We start from the raw sequence: 17700 nt of genomic DNA on the forward strand, positions 1-17700 counted from the left end.
CAAGTCTCCTGTACAGAACTCTAATTTAAGTAGATACTCCCACCTTCCACTCTCCTCCCCCAATTGCTTCCAAACAGTAGGGTATAGAAAGGAAAGAATAAGTAACTTTACAGTGAAGGAACCTGGCCAACACTACGTTGGCCTGATAGTCAAGGTTAACATCATGAGTGCCAAGACATAGAGATAGCATGTTCCTCCTGAAATGACATCATGAAGGCACTTCACCTTTGTGGTCTTCCTCACAAAATCCATAACTTCGTTGGGAAAGAAATATCATGCAAACCAAAACTGAGGAAATATTATTTGGCAATAAAAGTAAATGAAATACTGGTACAATCTATAATGTGGATGAACACTGAAATCATGCTCAGTGAAAGCAGTCACAAAAGACTACATAATATCCCACTGCATGTGTATGAAATGTCCAGAATTGACAATCTTCTGCCCCAGCCCTAAAATCCATAGAGACAGAAAGTAGATTAGTGGTTGCCTAGGGCAGGGAAGTTTGAGGGGAAACTGGGAATAACCACTAATGGGTAGGGAGTTTCTTTTTATTTATTTACTTTTATTTTATTCAAGTGGTCAGTCTTATTACTGACGTTTTTTTTTAGAGGTGATAAACTGTTCTACAATTATCTCTATAATGAGAATTACAGAATATTGCCAAAAGAAATCAGAGATGACACAATCAAATGGAAAAATATTCCACATTCCTGGACAGGAAAAATCAATATTGTTAAAATGGCCACAGTGCGCAAAGCAATTTATGGATTGAGTGCTATTTCTATCAAATTACCAATGACATTTTTCACAGAATTAGAAAAAAACTATTCTAAAATTCATATAGAACCAATAAAGAGCCTGAATAGCCAAAGTAATCCTAAGCAAAAAGAAAAAAGGCAGGCATCATATACCCAACTTCAAACTATACTACAAGACTACAATAACAAAACAGCATGGTATTGGTACAAAAACAGATACACAGACCAATGGAACAGAATAAAGAACCTAGAGATAAAGTCATACAAGTACCACCATTTGATCTTTGACAAAGTTGACAAAAACAAGCAATGGAAAATGGACTCCCTATTTAATAAACAGTGCTGGGATAACTGGCTAGCCATATGCAGAAGATTGAAAGTGGATCCCTTTTTTTCATCGTATAAAAAATTAGGCTGGGCGCAGTGGCTCCCACCTGTAATCCTAGCACTTTGGGAGGCTGAGGCTGACGAATCACTTAAGGCCAGGAGTTCGAAACCAGCCTGACCAACATAGCAAAACCCCGTCCCTACTAAAAATACAAAAAATAGCCAGGCATAGTGGCGTATGCCTGTAATCCCAGCTACTCGGGAGGCTGAGGCATGAGAATTGCTTGAACCCAGGAGGTAGAGGTTGCAGTGGACGAGACTGCACCACTGCACTCCATCCTGGGAGACAGAGTGAGACCCTGTCTCAAAAAAAAAACAAAAAAAAAAACCCTAAAAGAAAACCTAGGAAATGCCTTTCTGGACATAGGCCCTGGGAAAAATTTCATGATGAAGACTCCAAAAGCAATTGCAACATAAACAAAAATTGACAAATGGGACCTAATTAAACTAAAGAGCCCCTGCACAGAAAAAGAAATTATCAATAGAGTAAACAGACAACCTACAGAATGGGAGAAAATATTTGCAAACTATACATCTGACAAAGGTCTAATATCCAAAATCTATAAGGAACTTAAGTTAACAAGCAAAAAACAAATAACCCCATTAAAAAATGGGCAAAGGACATGAACAGACACTTCAAAAGAAGATATACACATGGCCAAGAAGCACATGAAAAAATGCTCAACAGCTTACCAATCATTAGTAAAATGCATATCAAAACCACAGTGAGGCTGGGCGCAGTGGCTCACACCTGTAATCCCAGCACTTTGGGGAGGCTGAGGTGGGCGGATCACGAGGTCAGGAGATAGAGACCATACTGGCTAACACATTGAAATGCCATCTTTACTAAAAATACAAAAAAATCAGCTGGGCATGGTGGCGGGTGACTGTAGTCCCAGCTACTCGGGAGGCTGAGGCAGGAGAATGGCGCAAACCCAGGAGGTGGAGGTTGCAGTAAGCTGAGATCTCGCCACTGCACTCTAGCCTGGGCGACAGAGCGAGATTCCATCTCAAAGAACAAAACAAAACAAAAAAACACAATGAGATACCATCTCACACCATCAGAATGGCTATTATTAAAAAGTCCAAAAAATAATAGATGGTAGCAAGGTTACAGAGTAAAGAGAACACTTACGCTAGTGGGAGTGTAAATTAGTTCAGCATCTGTGGAAAGCAGTTTGGAGATTTCTCAAAGAACTTAAAACAGAACTACAATTTGATCCAGCAATCCCATTACTGGGTATATACCCAAAGAAATATAAATTGTTCCACCATAAAGACACATGCATGCATATGTTCATCACGGCACTATTCACAACAGCGAAGACATGGAATCAACCTAAATGCCCATCAACAGTGGACTGGATAATGAAAATGTGGTACATGTACACCATGGAATACTAGACAGCCATAAATAAGAATGACATCATGTCCCAAGAAGTAACATGAATGGAGCTGGAGGCCATTATCCTAAGTCAATTAATGCAGGAACAGAAAATCAAATACTGCAGGTTCTCACTTATAAGTGGGAGCTAAACACTGAGTACACATGGACACTAAGAAGGAAACAACAGACACCAGGGCCTACTTGAGGGTAGTATCGAGTACCATGCTTTTTACCTGGGTGACAAAATAATCTGTACACCAAACCCCCACAGCACGTAATTTACCCATGTAACAAACCTGCACATGTACCCCCAAACCTAAAAGTTGGAAAGAAAAAGTAAATAAAATAAGAATTATACTGGATAACATTTAAAAAGTTAAACATATATCACAGCAATTTCACTCCTAAGAATGTGCCCAAGATAAATGAATGCATATATCCATGCAAGCTTATACAACGTCATAGTGAAACCACCATTGCAAAATTATAACTGAGACAGTGAAAGAGATCTCATCTAACCAACTCCATCTTGCTTCTAACTTCCAAGCGGTCCTTGTTCATTCCTGGGCATAGGGCAAAGTAACTTTGGGAGGAACTTAGTTTAGAGTTTAAAGACGATAACAACCCTTTCCCAAAGGAGACCTCCTTCTTGCCTGGAGACTAGATTGCCTTTGTAGGACTAACAAACTAGCCAAAAGATTAAAAATTATGGTTTAGGCGTCATGCAGCTGGAGGCTACAGGATTCTGACCCTCTCTAAACTGCTCCTAAGAGATATTTTGCACACCCTGCACTTGATGGATCAGCTGGCACCACCCAGATACATCAACTGGCTCATCTGATCTTGTAGCCCCCACATAAGAACTGACTCAGCCCAAGAAGACAGCTTCAACTCCCTATGATTTTATCTCCGAACCAACCAATTAGTACTCCCAATTCACTGGCCCCCTACCCACCAAATTATCCTTAAAAACTCTGACCCCCAAATGCTCCGGGAGACTGATTTGAGTAATAAAAAAACTCTGGTCTCCCGCACAGCTGGCTCTGTGTAAATTAGTCTTTCTCTATTGCAATTCCTCTGTCTTGATCAGTTGGCTCTGTGTAGGCAGCAGGCAAGGTAAACCCAATGGGCAGTTACAATAGCAACTCTTTTCATCACAGCCCCTAACTAGAAACAACCCAGATGTTGATCAGCTGGTGAATAAACAAATTGTGATATATCTTTTAAAAAAGAAATGCTCTACTATTGATGGTGGCAATGGTTACACAGCTCTGTGAATATACTTAAAACCATTGAATTGTACAGCTTAAATGGGTGAATTGTTATGTAAATTCTATCGCAATAAAATTATTAAAAAGAAAACAAGGCGCATTCAACAAAGTATCTGACCAGTACTGATACAGGAAGTAAAAAGAAATCACTTAGGTAGATAGTGAGGGTAAGGAAGTCCTCAATAAGGTTTTCCTTTCAATGAAAAGCAGCCCTCAACTCATTTCTTTTCTAACAAAGAACAGCCTGTAAAAATCAAGCTGCAGACAGATAAGCTGGAAGCTTGCATGGATGAATGCTGGCAGCTGTACCAATAGGAAAAGGCTATGTGGGGGCTAGGCATGTTCAACATGGCATCTTCCCTCTTCTTTGCCAACCATGTGTACAGTAAGGAGCAGACAACATGGCACCAGCCAGGTAGAAAACACATTTGCATAATAAAAAGATTAGGGTGGGGTGGCCAGCTTCTTCGTGGGCTATGTAAACATCACACCCAGTCCAACCAAACTTTGGGTCCTATGTAAATCAGACACTGCCTCCTCAGGCCAGTCTATAAAATCTTGTGCACTCCGCTGCAGACCAGAAGTCCCACTCAGGCACCCCTCTCTCTGCAGGAGGGAGAGCTGTACTCCTTTCTCTTTCTTTTGCCTATTAAACCTCTGCTCCTAAACCCACTCCTTGTGTGTCTAAGTCTTCAATTTCCTTGGCATGAGACAACGAACCTCAGGTATTTCCCCAAACAACACCCATACCACTTCAGTACTACACAAAACTGTCAAGGTCATTATAAACAAGTCTTAGAAATTGTTACAGACAAGGGGAGACTGAAGAGACATGAAAAACTAAATATAATGTAGTGTCCTGGATGGGATCCTAGAACAGAAAAAGGACATTAGGAAAAATCTAGTGAACTAGTAATAAAATGTGCCTGGTTACTAATGCACCAATATGAGTTCATTAACTGTTATAAACGTAACGCACAGGAATGCACCCAGGCCTGTCTCATTCTACAGTTCGTTTTTTTAGCCACCAAACCACACTGCCTCTCTGTAACCCTAATTATGGAAGCTGACCCTGCCCTGATGTTGGAGGCTTATCTCTGTCTCATCCAGGCCTGCTACTGAGATCGCAGGAGGCCTCATCAAAAAGCTGCATCAGTTAATAAAAGAAACATCACTTCCTCCATAGCTCTGTCTAAAGACAGATTAAAATATAAAGCAGAATCAAAGTATATGAGAGCCACGTTTTGACTCTCTTCTGAGTCATAATGAGGTGACTGAAGCACGGAGTGGGCATTCAAATGTTGGTTAAATAAGTAAATGAATTAGCCTCTGAAGGCATTAAATTGCTCTTTTCTTCAAATACTTAAAAAGTTAGAATAACAACATTTAAAAAGTTCTAAGTCTTTTTAGAACTCTGCTTTCTAAAAGACCTCTGAGATTGAAAAATCCATCCCTATGATCTGATACAGATTAGCTTGAAGGGGGAAGAAAAGCTTTTTCAGGTGATGTTTGTCTGCTAAAAGGACACTGGTCTAAGAAAGCAGCAGAATGAGTTTATTTTTAAAGTGAACTTGATGGGGGGGGGAAGGAGAAGCAAAGGCATATAAATATAGCAATGACCCAAGACAGGCAAGACTGACCAATGGGAAGAGGTATTTGCTCTCAAATGTGCTTGTAGGGGGCTGGGGGAAGTCTACCCTGACCGTTAGGATCCTCAAGGCAGGCGGACAGGCAGTCTAAAATAGTGGGAAGTGCTCCCAGGCAGGAGTCCCAAGATGGGAGTTTTCTATGCAGCTCCAGCTTTAACCAGAGTGCAATCTTTCCACTGCTGGAAACTTAGTTGCCCTATGGGATAAAACTAAATGCTTTTCCTGGGTCCTTACCAATTCTCATCTTTCAGAAATCTGAAAGAACTAGAGCTAAGCGTCAAATAACCTTGAGGCCAATAGTATATTTCCTCCCCTACTGAAACTGTCTGGGCTGAAGTTATCAAGAAATAAAACTATAGTCAACCCTTGTGTATGTAAGGTTCCAGGACTCCCGCATATTCCAAAATCCACGCATACTCAGGTCCTCCAGTAAGCCCTGCAGAACTTGGGTATATGAAAAGCCAATCCTCCCTCCACAGGTTTCATATCCTGAGAATGCTATTTCTCCATCCACATTTGGTTGAAAAAAATCCAGGTATACGTGAACTCACACAGTTCATGCCCATGTTGTTCAAGAATCAACTGTAGCTTGTGTTTTCAGGCCTTTCTCAGTGACAAAGGAGCAGTTCAATAGCTAGTCAGGCAGTAAGAAGACAGAAGGCATGGGGCATAATTAGGCTAGAATAGCTTTCAGATGGATAGATACCAAAACGCACTTTCAACTTATAATTGGACCAAGTCATACTATGTTAGCTTCAACAGCTTGCCCTCACCAATTCATATACCCTATTTTTGTTTTTCCTAGGAAACCACAAGGATCTAGAAGAATAATACAAAAAAAAAAAACAAAAAAACAAAAAAACACAAAACCTGACTTCACTTATTTTCCCCCAGATATTGGTGCTGCAAATATTTTAAATGGAGGCAGGCTGGCTTTTTACTAAAAGATGAAGAAAAGGAACCAATTAAAATAGAAACTCCTTTCCAGGTAGAATCAGAAATAAAGCAGGTAAGGTTTTGTGCCTCACTAGAGTGAGGTGCTGGTGGAGGGTGTGGGGGAGGGGTGCACAGGAGGAGCTGGAGATTTGGGAGGTGTTTACTCTTGTGCTAAGAGGACTCAGGTAAACCTTATTTCTGAACTATTCAACCAGGATGATGGGTTTGATTAACCTAGACTGCAAAACTGAACTAAGATTTTTCCTTCTGTCACCCACATTGTCTTTTTTTTTTTGAGACGGAGTCTTGCTCTGTCGCCCAGGCTGGAGTGCTATCACCCACATTTTTAACACTTGCAGCCTCATTTAACGTATCTGTGGATCCTTTGCTCTCTGGCTTAGTTCTTTTGGATAATAATGCCAAGTACCTACCCATTACAGGAATCGTGATTGGAATCCACCAGCCCAGCACCCTGTACTCTGCTGCCCCAAGTGATTACATGTGAGCCTCCCAGAAAGGACAAATACAAATACTACTCTTGCTACTCCTCTCCAATGCTGACAGGACTGAGTCCTGGGGCAAGTGGATCCGGGAATTGCACTGCAATTTCGCAGTAATTCCGTCTGGAGAAGCACACCAGGTAACACTAGTTAAGACTGTCACAGTCCTAGGAGAGGTAGGAACAAAGCCCACATTATCACGATGTCTTCTGGTGGCAAGAAATCTTTCTCCCACCACCATCCCCTTCCTCCCAGCATCTCTGCCCCTTTGTGTATCTCTTCTGCTCTCACTTGACCACCTTATCCTGCTTACTCATAACCTCACCTTGCACAGTGCCAACACGGCCTCTCAAGACTCACTCTGAATTTTTTAGTTCTCATGCCCCTATATAACTCAGTGTTTCAGAATACCCTAGTTTAATTCATTTTTTAAGACAGGGTCTTGCTGTTGCCCAGGCTGGAGTACAGTGGTGTGAACAGGCTTACTGTAGCCTCAACCTCCCAGGCTTAAGTGATCCTTCCACCTCAGCCTCCCGAGTAGCTGGGACCACAGGTGCACATAACCATGCCTGGATATTTTAATTTTTGTAGACACAAAAGGACTCACTATGTTGCCCAGGCTGGTCTTGAATTCCTGGCCCCAAGCAATCCTTCTGTCTCGACCTTACAAGCGCTGGGATTATAGATGTCAGGCACTATGCCAAGCCCAAACTAAACTAAACAACATTTTTCAAGTCAAGATCAGTGATTTACTTGTGTTTGAACTCTCAGAGCCTGGTTCATAAAATGTAAAAATTGAATAAATGAACAAGCTTATTTACAGTGAGGTATTAGTGATCAAATCTATGATCTTTTTAAGGAGTTTCTGCTTTTTATTTTTTATTTTCTATTTTTTTGAGACAGTCACCCAGGTTGGAGTGCTGTGGTGCAATCTCAGCTCATTGCAACCTCCGCCTCCCAGGTTCAAGCAATTCTAGTGCCTCAGCTTCCCGAGCAGCTGGGATTACAGGCGCACGCCACCACGCCCGGCTAATTTTTTTGTATTTTTAGTAGAGATGGGGTTTCACCATGTTGCTCAGCTGGTCTCCATCTCCTGAACTCAGGCAATCCACCCGCCTCAGCCTCCCGAAGTGCTAGGATTACAGGCATGAGCCACTGCACCTGGCAGTTTCTGCTTTTTAAAAGAGACCTGCAAGAAAAGAGCAAGGCTTATATCAAAGGAATAAATGTCTAACAGTAGAATTCCAAGTATTAGACACCCAAGTGAAGCTGAACATGGGCAGGACTTAGCCTGCACCCTTGGCTTCACACTTCACATCACCAAATAGGAAACCCACTTGTATTTTTCCCCTATGTATAGCTTCAGCCTTTCCTGTTACAGCCCTAAGTGCAATGCTGTTTTGTTTCCGGAACTCTAGACAGTCTGTTCCTTGGCAGATTCTGTTTGAATTGTAAATTAAAATATGATAGCATGGAGAATAGCATGCAAGGTTGGAGATTAGCGACAGGAGTCAGTGTGTTCTGTTCTGTTAGGGTTAATATCATGTGGCATAAATTTCATAATGAACAATGAAATTGTTATATAATGGGGCAAGTACAAGCCCTATATAGTTCAAAGCAAGTGACCCCACACCATCTTCAAAATCTAGGACTCTGTCATAGTCTAAATTTATCTGATTTGTCCCAGCTAATTGAGCACAATGAGACTATTAATCCTACAGCACTCATTTCATCTGCACTGCTATGTTTTAAATAAGAGATTATGCTTATGTTATACATAAAGCACCTTCTCATACATATTTTCATATTTAATGTACTGGTAAATCAATTTCTTATACATTCTTTCACTTGACCCACAGAGGCAGTATTATTCCTCCATTACATGAGTGATTTGGTGCCAAGGAGATTGTTGCCTTACCCAGGGTTACACGGCTACATGGTCAGAAATAAGATACTGGATTTTAGGCCAATGTTTTACCAACAGATTTAGACCAATATGTTACAAGTGAATATTCTAACATCCTGGAACAAATATTAGATAAAATAGATTCCCAAGATTACACCTAACTCAACTAGGAATCTTACTCTTATGTCACTCATACTCTGAAAATGCCTCATTCCCATTTCTCAGAGATAAAATTTTTACATTTTCTATAATGGTCCTCTTCTGAGATTCAGGGTAAAGAAATCACACAAAGATGAAAATATAAAGATAGTTATGCTTCTTTAGTAAGCTTTTTAAATTCAACTTATCTCCAAACTAATGTGAGCAATGCTGATTCCCTCTCTGCCTTACTGAACGACATCTCTAAACTCAAACATATCCAAAGGATGACCATTATTGTTTACTTAATGGGAAAAATTTAAAAATATATGTGGTGACTATTTCCCCTTACTTTACAAAGGGAAACCAACATTGTAACAACACTGTAAATAGCACATCTGGCCTTTTCTAAATCCAGTATATTAGAATATTCACTTCTATAATAATGGTCTAAAAGGTATGAGATAGTTTTAAATCTCTGTAGCAATACTAGTTACCTGAAAAAGCTAGCTCCAAAGTGAATTTAAGTATGCTTTAAATGTGGATCTAGGGATATTCTATACAGGTCTACTTTAAGAAATATATGGGATGTCTGTACCTCTACCCCAGGAAGATGCAATAAGATTCTTAAGTATCTATATTTTTGTAAAATATTCCAACTCTTAAATGTCAAAACACGAAAGACAACACTTTCAATATTAAGGAGCTATATATATGTTTTTTATTTTATTTTTTGAGACAGGGTCTCGTTCTCTCACCCGGGCTGGAGCGCAGTGACGTGATCACAGCCCACTACAGCCTTGACATCCTGGGCTCAAGCAATTCTCCCGCCTCAGTCTCCCACATAGGTGAGACTAGAGGTGCACACCTGGCTAACATTTGTGTTTTTTTGTAGAGACAGGGTTTTGACATGTTGCCCAGGTTGGTCTTGAATTCCTGTGCTCAAATTATCTACCTGCCTCAGCCTCCCAAAGTGCTGAGACTACAGGCATGAGCCACTGCACCCAGCCAAGGACACATATATATTTTAAGACATATCCTTCAAAGTTAAGAAAAATTGAGAAAAGAAAAATCACAATAATCAGACACCATGGTTCTCAAACTGTGCACCAAGGCACTCCAAGCCACTGCAACAAACTCACATAGACACAAAGTGAACCATTAGCTTGTGGTCAATTTTCAACACAGCATCATACTACCTTCCATTTAATGATGTCATGTTTGCACAGCTGGCTGGGTTTTCAGTGGCCATGGTGATTAAAAACATGTATGTTGCAAAAATCAGCATGAAACAGAAAATGAGGATGGCAGTGATCTGATAAGCTTTACAGTGCTCAACAGATGCACATATCCCATTCATAGTTAACTTTAAGGATGGAAAGAATGAATTTTTTTCATTTACACGTATTTTTTCAAATGGCTATGTTGATAGGACATAACTTTTTGTTTTGTAACTATTAATAAATGGAACTGTTACTTATTTTGGCCTCGGGACACTACTAAAATTACTAAGGGAACTGTCAAAGAAGAAAGTTTGGGAACCTCTATACTAAATTCACATCAGGTACTCCAGCAGCCTGACCAGAAAAAGACAAAACAAGTAAAACAATGCCATTCAAAATGTATTTTATTTAATGATGAATCTTTAAGTTTCTCTTTAAGCAAAAATCTAACAGAAAATAGGTCAGGACAGTCGCATAACCATTAAATTAAGTAAATGAATTCTCCAAACCATCTCATTTCTTTAAAAAATCTCTGGGTACTGGCCAGGCACAGTGGCTCCTGCCTGTAATCCCAGCACTTTGGGAGGCCGAGACAGGTAGATAACTTGAGACCAGGAGTTCGAGACCAGCTTGGCCAACATGGCAAAACCCCATCTCTACCAAAAACACAAAAATTAGCCAGGAGTGGTGGCGTGCACCTGTAGTTCCAGCTACTTGGGAGACTGAGGAAGGAGAATCGCTTGAACCTGGGAGGCGGAGGCTGCAGTGAGCCTCCCACTGCACTCCAGCCTGGGCAACAGAGCAAGACTCCGTCTGAAAAAAAACAAAAAATCCCTGGGTACTTATTGCCAACTTTTTGGAAATCTCAACCGTGTGCTATATGGCTAATTCAGTCACTAACGAATCATGTTATTCTAATTCTTGAGTCTGAGTAATAGGAATATTGGGGTGTGCTAATTGCATTATTCTACTTTTGTGTATGCTTGAGTATTTTCACGATAATTTTAAGAAGGTTGTTGAACACCTAATAGTCATGATATACAGAATTCTTGGTACTCTCCCATAAACAAAATAAGCACAATAAGCAGTTCAATCTATTATATGCTCACTACTACTCACAATAAAATAGAAGTTGTTTTCCAAAAGAATCAAAAGATGAGATTGTCTTAGCTAGATTTTTAGTCCACTGAAACTTTCTTCTTATTCAGAGTATCAATCATCCTAATGCAATTAGATAAAGACATCTTGACAAAAGGCTCATGTTTTCCACACCATTTATGTAGCCATATTAAGTGGAAATTTTAAAAAGTTTTCTCTAATAATGTTATTTTTTTAAAAAGAATGTTTTGGCAGGTTTCATATTGTCTAAAAGAACAGTAATATATACACATGGAATGGCATTCTGAAATATTAAAAAAGCATTTAATGATCAGAATTTGACACACTACTTGAAAACAGTGAAGTTAACATAAGATTCCTAGCTGCTTTTCTTAGAATCTATATAAATTACTTAGAATAACTCACTAACAATCTACTGAAAAAACAAAAAGCAAAAACAAAAACAGCTGTGTGGTGTTTATATAGCTTTTGATAAAAGGAGTATTAAGAGGCAGAATGTCAGTTTTGAAATACAGGAGTTCAAGATTAAAAACCTAATACTTTTGTTATGAGTTATGCTAAAACAGTAAAAAAAAAATTTCAAAATATAGTTGTCTCAAATACAGTCTTCTCAGATAGCAGAAGGCCAGGCAAGGGCACTGACTTGAAGGGAAACAGACCACGGAAATATGACTGCCTGAAAGTAACTATGGAATTCAATTTCTCAACATTATTATTTCTTCTCATCTTCATATTGATGATTCACTAGTACATTTACTTTGATGGGTTTAATCAACTCTGATAACATAGTTTCAAACAATTAAAAGGACCTTATGTATTAAACAAAGGTTAAATTGTTCTTGAGAAACTGACAAAAGATTTGGTCAAATGTAAATGAATATGCAATAAGTCACGTAAGTCTGTGTATATACATATATATGACTTTAATTTTATAAGTGCATGTGTATACGCACACCTTTAGCTCATCATTTAAATAAAAAGCTATCCAATGTTTTGTATCTATTATGTTCCCTGTTAACACTGAGCAAAATGCTAACGCCTCCTATGTATGTAAAAGAAATAGAGTAAGTTGTTATATAGAAACCCCTGACACTATACGCAATTTCTTATGTCCCATATTCTGATAATGTCTGTCCTCTTGGCTCTCACTTCTTGGACTTTCTCATAAACATGGAAGCTTCATGACAAAGTGTGAAAATCATCATTTCCTCCTTTATGAAGTATACTGAAGACAAAAGGATTAAAGTCATTTCACATTTAGCAAAGCTATTTTATGGCAACATTGTTACAACACAAAATAGACATTGCAGTTTACAATTAACAATTACATAGTGATTTCATAACAATTAATACTACTTACTCCAATTAACAAAATATTTCTTTATAAAAAATATGTTCAAAAGGAGGTTTACATTCACTTCTTTAATATCAAGGTTGTAACAATGGTCTTAGGAGATGCAAAGACAGAAAACTACTTACCTTAAAAACCTGTATTCTTGAAGATATATACTCCACTTGGATACTGCTCAAGGTTTAGGCTTCCCAGACAACTCAAGAGGATTTTGGAGTTGTACTTAATATACCCAAGAAATAGCCAAATTTCCTAAACTCAAAATTTTGCTAACCAAGGGCCCTTAACAAAGTTAAAAGACACCACAGGGTTCAAAAGTGAACAAATATGTTGTTTTTGTTTTGAGACGGCGTCTCACTCTTGTCACCCAGGTTGGAGTGCAGTGGTGCAATCTCTGCTCACTGCAACCTCCATCTCCTGGGTTTAAGTGACTCTCACACCTCAGCCTTCCGAATAGCTGGGATTACATGCGCGCGCCACCAGGCCCTGCTAATTTTTACATTTTTAGTAGAGATGGGGTTTCACCATGTTGGCCACACTGGTCTCGAACGCCTGACCTCAAGAGATCCGCCCACCTCAGCCTCCCAGTGCTGGGATTACAGACATACGCCACCATGCCTGGCTACAAATATGTTAATGAGTTAATTAAGATGGTGCTGCTCAAATGATTCTAACTCAGGAAACTTAGGTTGCAGGTAGGTAATCTCTAGTTCTCTAAAGAATAATACCCAAATGGCAGGAGGATTTATGTGTTGGTGCAGTAATAGCTCAGTCTGTTTCATGACCTAGCTAGAGTCAGAACTGGAGCAGTGGCTACAGCACAGGGGTGGCTTTCTCCTCTCTGAAGGAAAAGAAAAGAAGTAGGAAGAACAAGGTTGAAAGAACAGCCTACACAGTTGTTGCCCAGATCTCGAAATTAGCAACAAGTATGTCAGCTGTCCTAATTATTACCACACAGGTCCTGGGACTGTCTGACATACAACATAATAAAGGTATAATCAGTTCCAGAATCTGGTTCCTGGATATGAACTAATTTAGCTCTAAGACCTTCAGCAAGACTGTCTCTATGGCCTGCATTTCTCTCCTATAGGTTTGACAAAGATTCACCTGTAAGTTTGATGAAGATAGGCTAGGTATGGCCCTCAGTAAGAATTTATTCTGGCTGGGAGATTTAAAACTGTAAATGCTTGAGTTCTACCTCCAGATTCTAATTTTATTTAATTGGACATCAGACCATGGTGTCTGATTAAATAACTATCCAATTATTTAATTGGGCATATTGTATTTTTAACTCCAGGTTATGTAATAGGCATGAAGTATTGAGGAACACTGACAAAAAGGTTAAGAGTTCAGTGAGACACTGAGGCCTCTTCAGTACATAAAAACAGGGTTGGAAGTTAGCATCTTGACACTCTTTGGGGGATTCCATATCTCTTCACTTGCCATTAAGTGAAACGTTCAGAAATTTAAGAGTCAACAATGCCATCATTACTGCTGTCAAAGTCCTTCAGTGATTAAAAAGATATCGTGATCCCTCCATCATCTGGTGTTGTTAAATTACTTCAGTAAGAACAAAAGATGTGCTTTCCAAGGGTGGAGACATCCAACTTGTATTCAGTTCCCCATTACATTCTGGATTTGGGTCAATGAAAGCAGCATCCATTGGGGTGATAGCTAAGGTGTGTCCTTGTCACATATGAGTGAGATTTCTGGAGGGGAGTAGTGTGGAAAAGTGGTTTTAACATTGGGCAAGAGGATGTCAGAGAATTTCTGAAAGACACAGCTATCTCTAGAAACTCAACTGTAAGTAAAGAGACAATTAACACTTTCGAAGCCCATTTATCCCTGATGGTCAATTACACACTAAGAACTTCCTTTTTAAGATTTGCCCTGCTAACTATCACAAGAACAGAAAACCAAACACCGCATGTTCTCACTCATAGGTGGGAACTGAACAATGAGATCACTTGGACTTGGGAAGGGGAACATCACACACCGGGGCCTATCATGGGGAGGGGGGAGGGGGGAGGGATTGCAGTGGGAGTTAAACCTGATGTAAATGACGAGTTGATGGGTGCTGACGAGTTGATGGGTGCAGCACACCAACATGGCACAAGTATACATATGTAACAAACCTGCACGTTATGCACATGTACCCTAAAACTTAAAGTATAATAATAATAAAAAATAAATTTAAAAAAAAAAAAAGATTTGCCCTGAAGGGCCCTAGAGCATTACCTCTTCCATGCAGAGAATCAGAAAGCTTGGATTCTAGCTCTAGCTCCCAACAATTAGCTGTATATAACTGATGATGGGTGACTTCATTAGTGTCAAAGCCAAAGCATATTCTCTGTCAGCTTTTCAAAAAAACACGCAGTAAAGAGAGATTCCTACCAGGAAACTTTGATGGGTGTTTTTCAAGTGTCATCTCACAGCAGAAGATTCCTCAAGTGGTCAAACCTTGCCAACAGCTTCAAAAAAAAGGTAACTAGGATTTAACTTTACAGTGCATTTTGATGTTTCCTTTTGTGTCATATCTGACAATAAAAGAACTTAAAAACAACCAAAAAACCCCAACACTATCCAGCTTCTCCATTCTGTCTCCTGCTTTGCTTTTTCTTGTTTATAAAATACAAATTTATGGCTGGATTTGATGTTGAAAATTTAATATAGTTATCTCATGTCACAGATAAACAACAAAAATGACTTGACCAAGTTCACAGTGTTGTTTAATGGCAGACCAAAGCACTAAAGATGGATAGTCCTGCCTTCCTAATTTGAACGCTCTTATCTCTACAGGTTAGGATCAAGTTATTCAGCAAAATAGGCTATCAGGAGGTTAAGCCCAAACAGTGAGGACACAAATTTTTATGATGTTTGTTTGACTAAATGCATGCAGTTTACCTCAAGATTAAGGGATTAAAAAAAGGCTGGAAAACAGTGTAACCCTATCTCCTGGATACATCTACAGACCTGCATTTAGGAATTATGCCAGGCTGTTATTTCTAACAGAGCTGATGATCATAGATGGGGCCTTTAAGGCAGGACTGGGTATTTGGCTCTTAAAAATGATTCTGTGCCTGCCTATCTTAGGAATAAATAATGCTTTCAATGATCTGCATTGTTCTGTCTACCTAAAAGGTACAAAGAAGGCCGGGCGCGGTGGCTCAAGCCTGTAATCCCAGCACTTTGGGAGGCCGAGATGGGCGGATCACGAGGTCAGGAGATCGAGACCATCCTGGCTAACACGGTGAAACCCCGTCTCTACTAAAAACACAAAAAACTAGCCGGGCGAAGTGGCGGGCGCCTGTAGTCCCCGCTACTCGGGAGGCTGAGGCAGGAGAATGGCGTAAACCCGGGAGGCGGAGCTTGCAGTGAGCTGAGATCCGGCCACTGCACTCCAGCCCGGGCGACAGAGCAAGACTCCGTCTCAAAAAAAAAAAAAAAAGGTACAAAGAAAAAGAATATATTTAATTAAAGAGAGATGTGTCCCAGGTAGATGGTAAGCAATGGGAATAAAGTCATGATATACCCAGCATAGCCTGATAGCCACCATTCTAGTCTTAGTTAAAAATAAGCATCTCATAAGTTTACATAATTTTAGGTGTCAGAATACACGTACGGAAAGGACAATCTAGACTAAGGAAACCTGAAATTTAATTCTGAAATTCATTAGGGAACCATGCCTAAGATGAGTTTATTTTCTTAACTGTAAAATGGAAGTGCAACCCTTAACTTTCCTCAGTGGCTCAGATGAAATACTGTGAAGGTACAGAGTAATGCTATATGACACAAAGCAAAAAGTGCTGTGCAAAAGATGACAGTGTGCTAAATATTAGGAAATTTCTGAGTTCCAAAAATTTAGATTTTTAAGAAACTATGTCATGTGAAGACGTGTTTGGAGAAACAATTTGTCCAATATTGTATTTATATATTAGGAGGGATTATATAAAAGGTGTTCAAAAAACAAGTATCAGGAAAACACTAAATTAAGCAGAATTTAGCAATTGTTTTTAACTTCAGAATTTCTCAGAGCTTTGAATATTGTATACCATGAATCTCCAAGAAAGGACAACTGAGCTTATTCTCCCCAAACTTATATGACCACCTAATCCTTTTTATATGGACCTTCTCAGTGGAGCAGTGTTCCATATAACATACTTAGGGAACACACATTCTTACTATCTATTTTCCCAAAATTCCTATTGTTTGCTTCAACACAAAATAGTAAGACACTGTGGCTAGAATTTTTTTTTCCATATAAACATAAACGTGTACTGACACATGTTGGTAAGCATTTTATAGGCTGTCTATTCTAGCTCTCAAATAACATGACTCTAAATCTAAACCAGATCACTAACATAGCCTCTTTCCAAAAGGCCATAATGAGTACCTCCTCATCAGGATAGAGAATGTACCCTTTAAGTTTTGTAGGAGTCAAGTACCCCTTTGTCTTGGGGACAGATTTCTGTTAAGACAGACAGAAACTCTTCCCTTGCTGGTCCAGCAGCGGTTTTCTTGTTCTCTGGACCAGCCAGAATAAAAAGACGACTTCTTGCCATGCATCATTTTGTTGTTTATCTAACACTGAATCCCAAATAAAATTTCATACCTGATTAATGGATCTGACCTTTTAAACTAGAAAAGCAGCAGCAACCTGAGATGGAATTGGTAAGAGAAAAATATGGTAACATTCTTAGCTAAAATACTGAGAGAAACGGAGAGTTTAAGTCTACTACTGTCTACAGTACTTATGTGAATGTTATAAAAGATCTGTTAGAAACTGGTGGCGATGGCAACAAGTCCTGCACCAGTTCTTAAATTCTCTCTTATAGCTAGTAGAAAGGATTACAAAGTTTGGCAAACATCTTGCATGGATCAAGACTGTTCACAGATGTCTGAGCAACGAATAATATGTCTATAGATTAGATCTAAGAGGTCATTTTACAACTGTTTACTAGAAGATATAAACATTTTTGCTCTCCCATTTGTAAGCTGTAGGTATGCATCATGGCTTCTGTGATCTCAGAGCTGTTTCTCGGACCAGCAAAAGAAGAGATGAAAATGTTCCT

The sequence above is a fragment of the Chlorocebus sabaeus genome, chromosome 15 (assembly GCF_047675955.1).
Source record: "Chlorocebus sabaeus isolate Y175 chromosome 15, mChlSab1.0.hap1, whole genome shotgun sequence".
Classification (NCBI taxonomy): domain Eukaryota; kingdom Metazoa; phylum Chordata; class Mammalia; order Primates; family Cercopithecidae; genus Chlorocebus; species Chlorocebus sabaeus.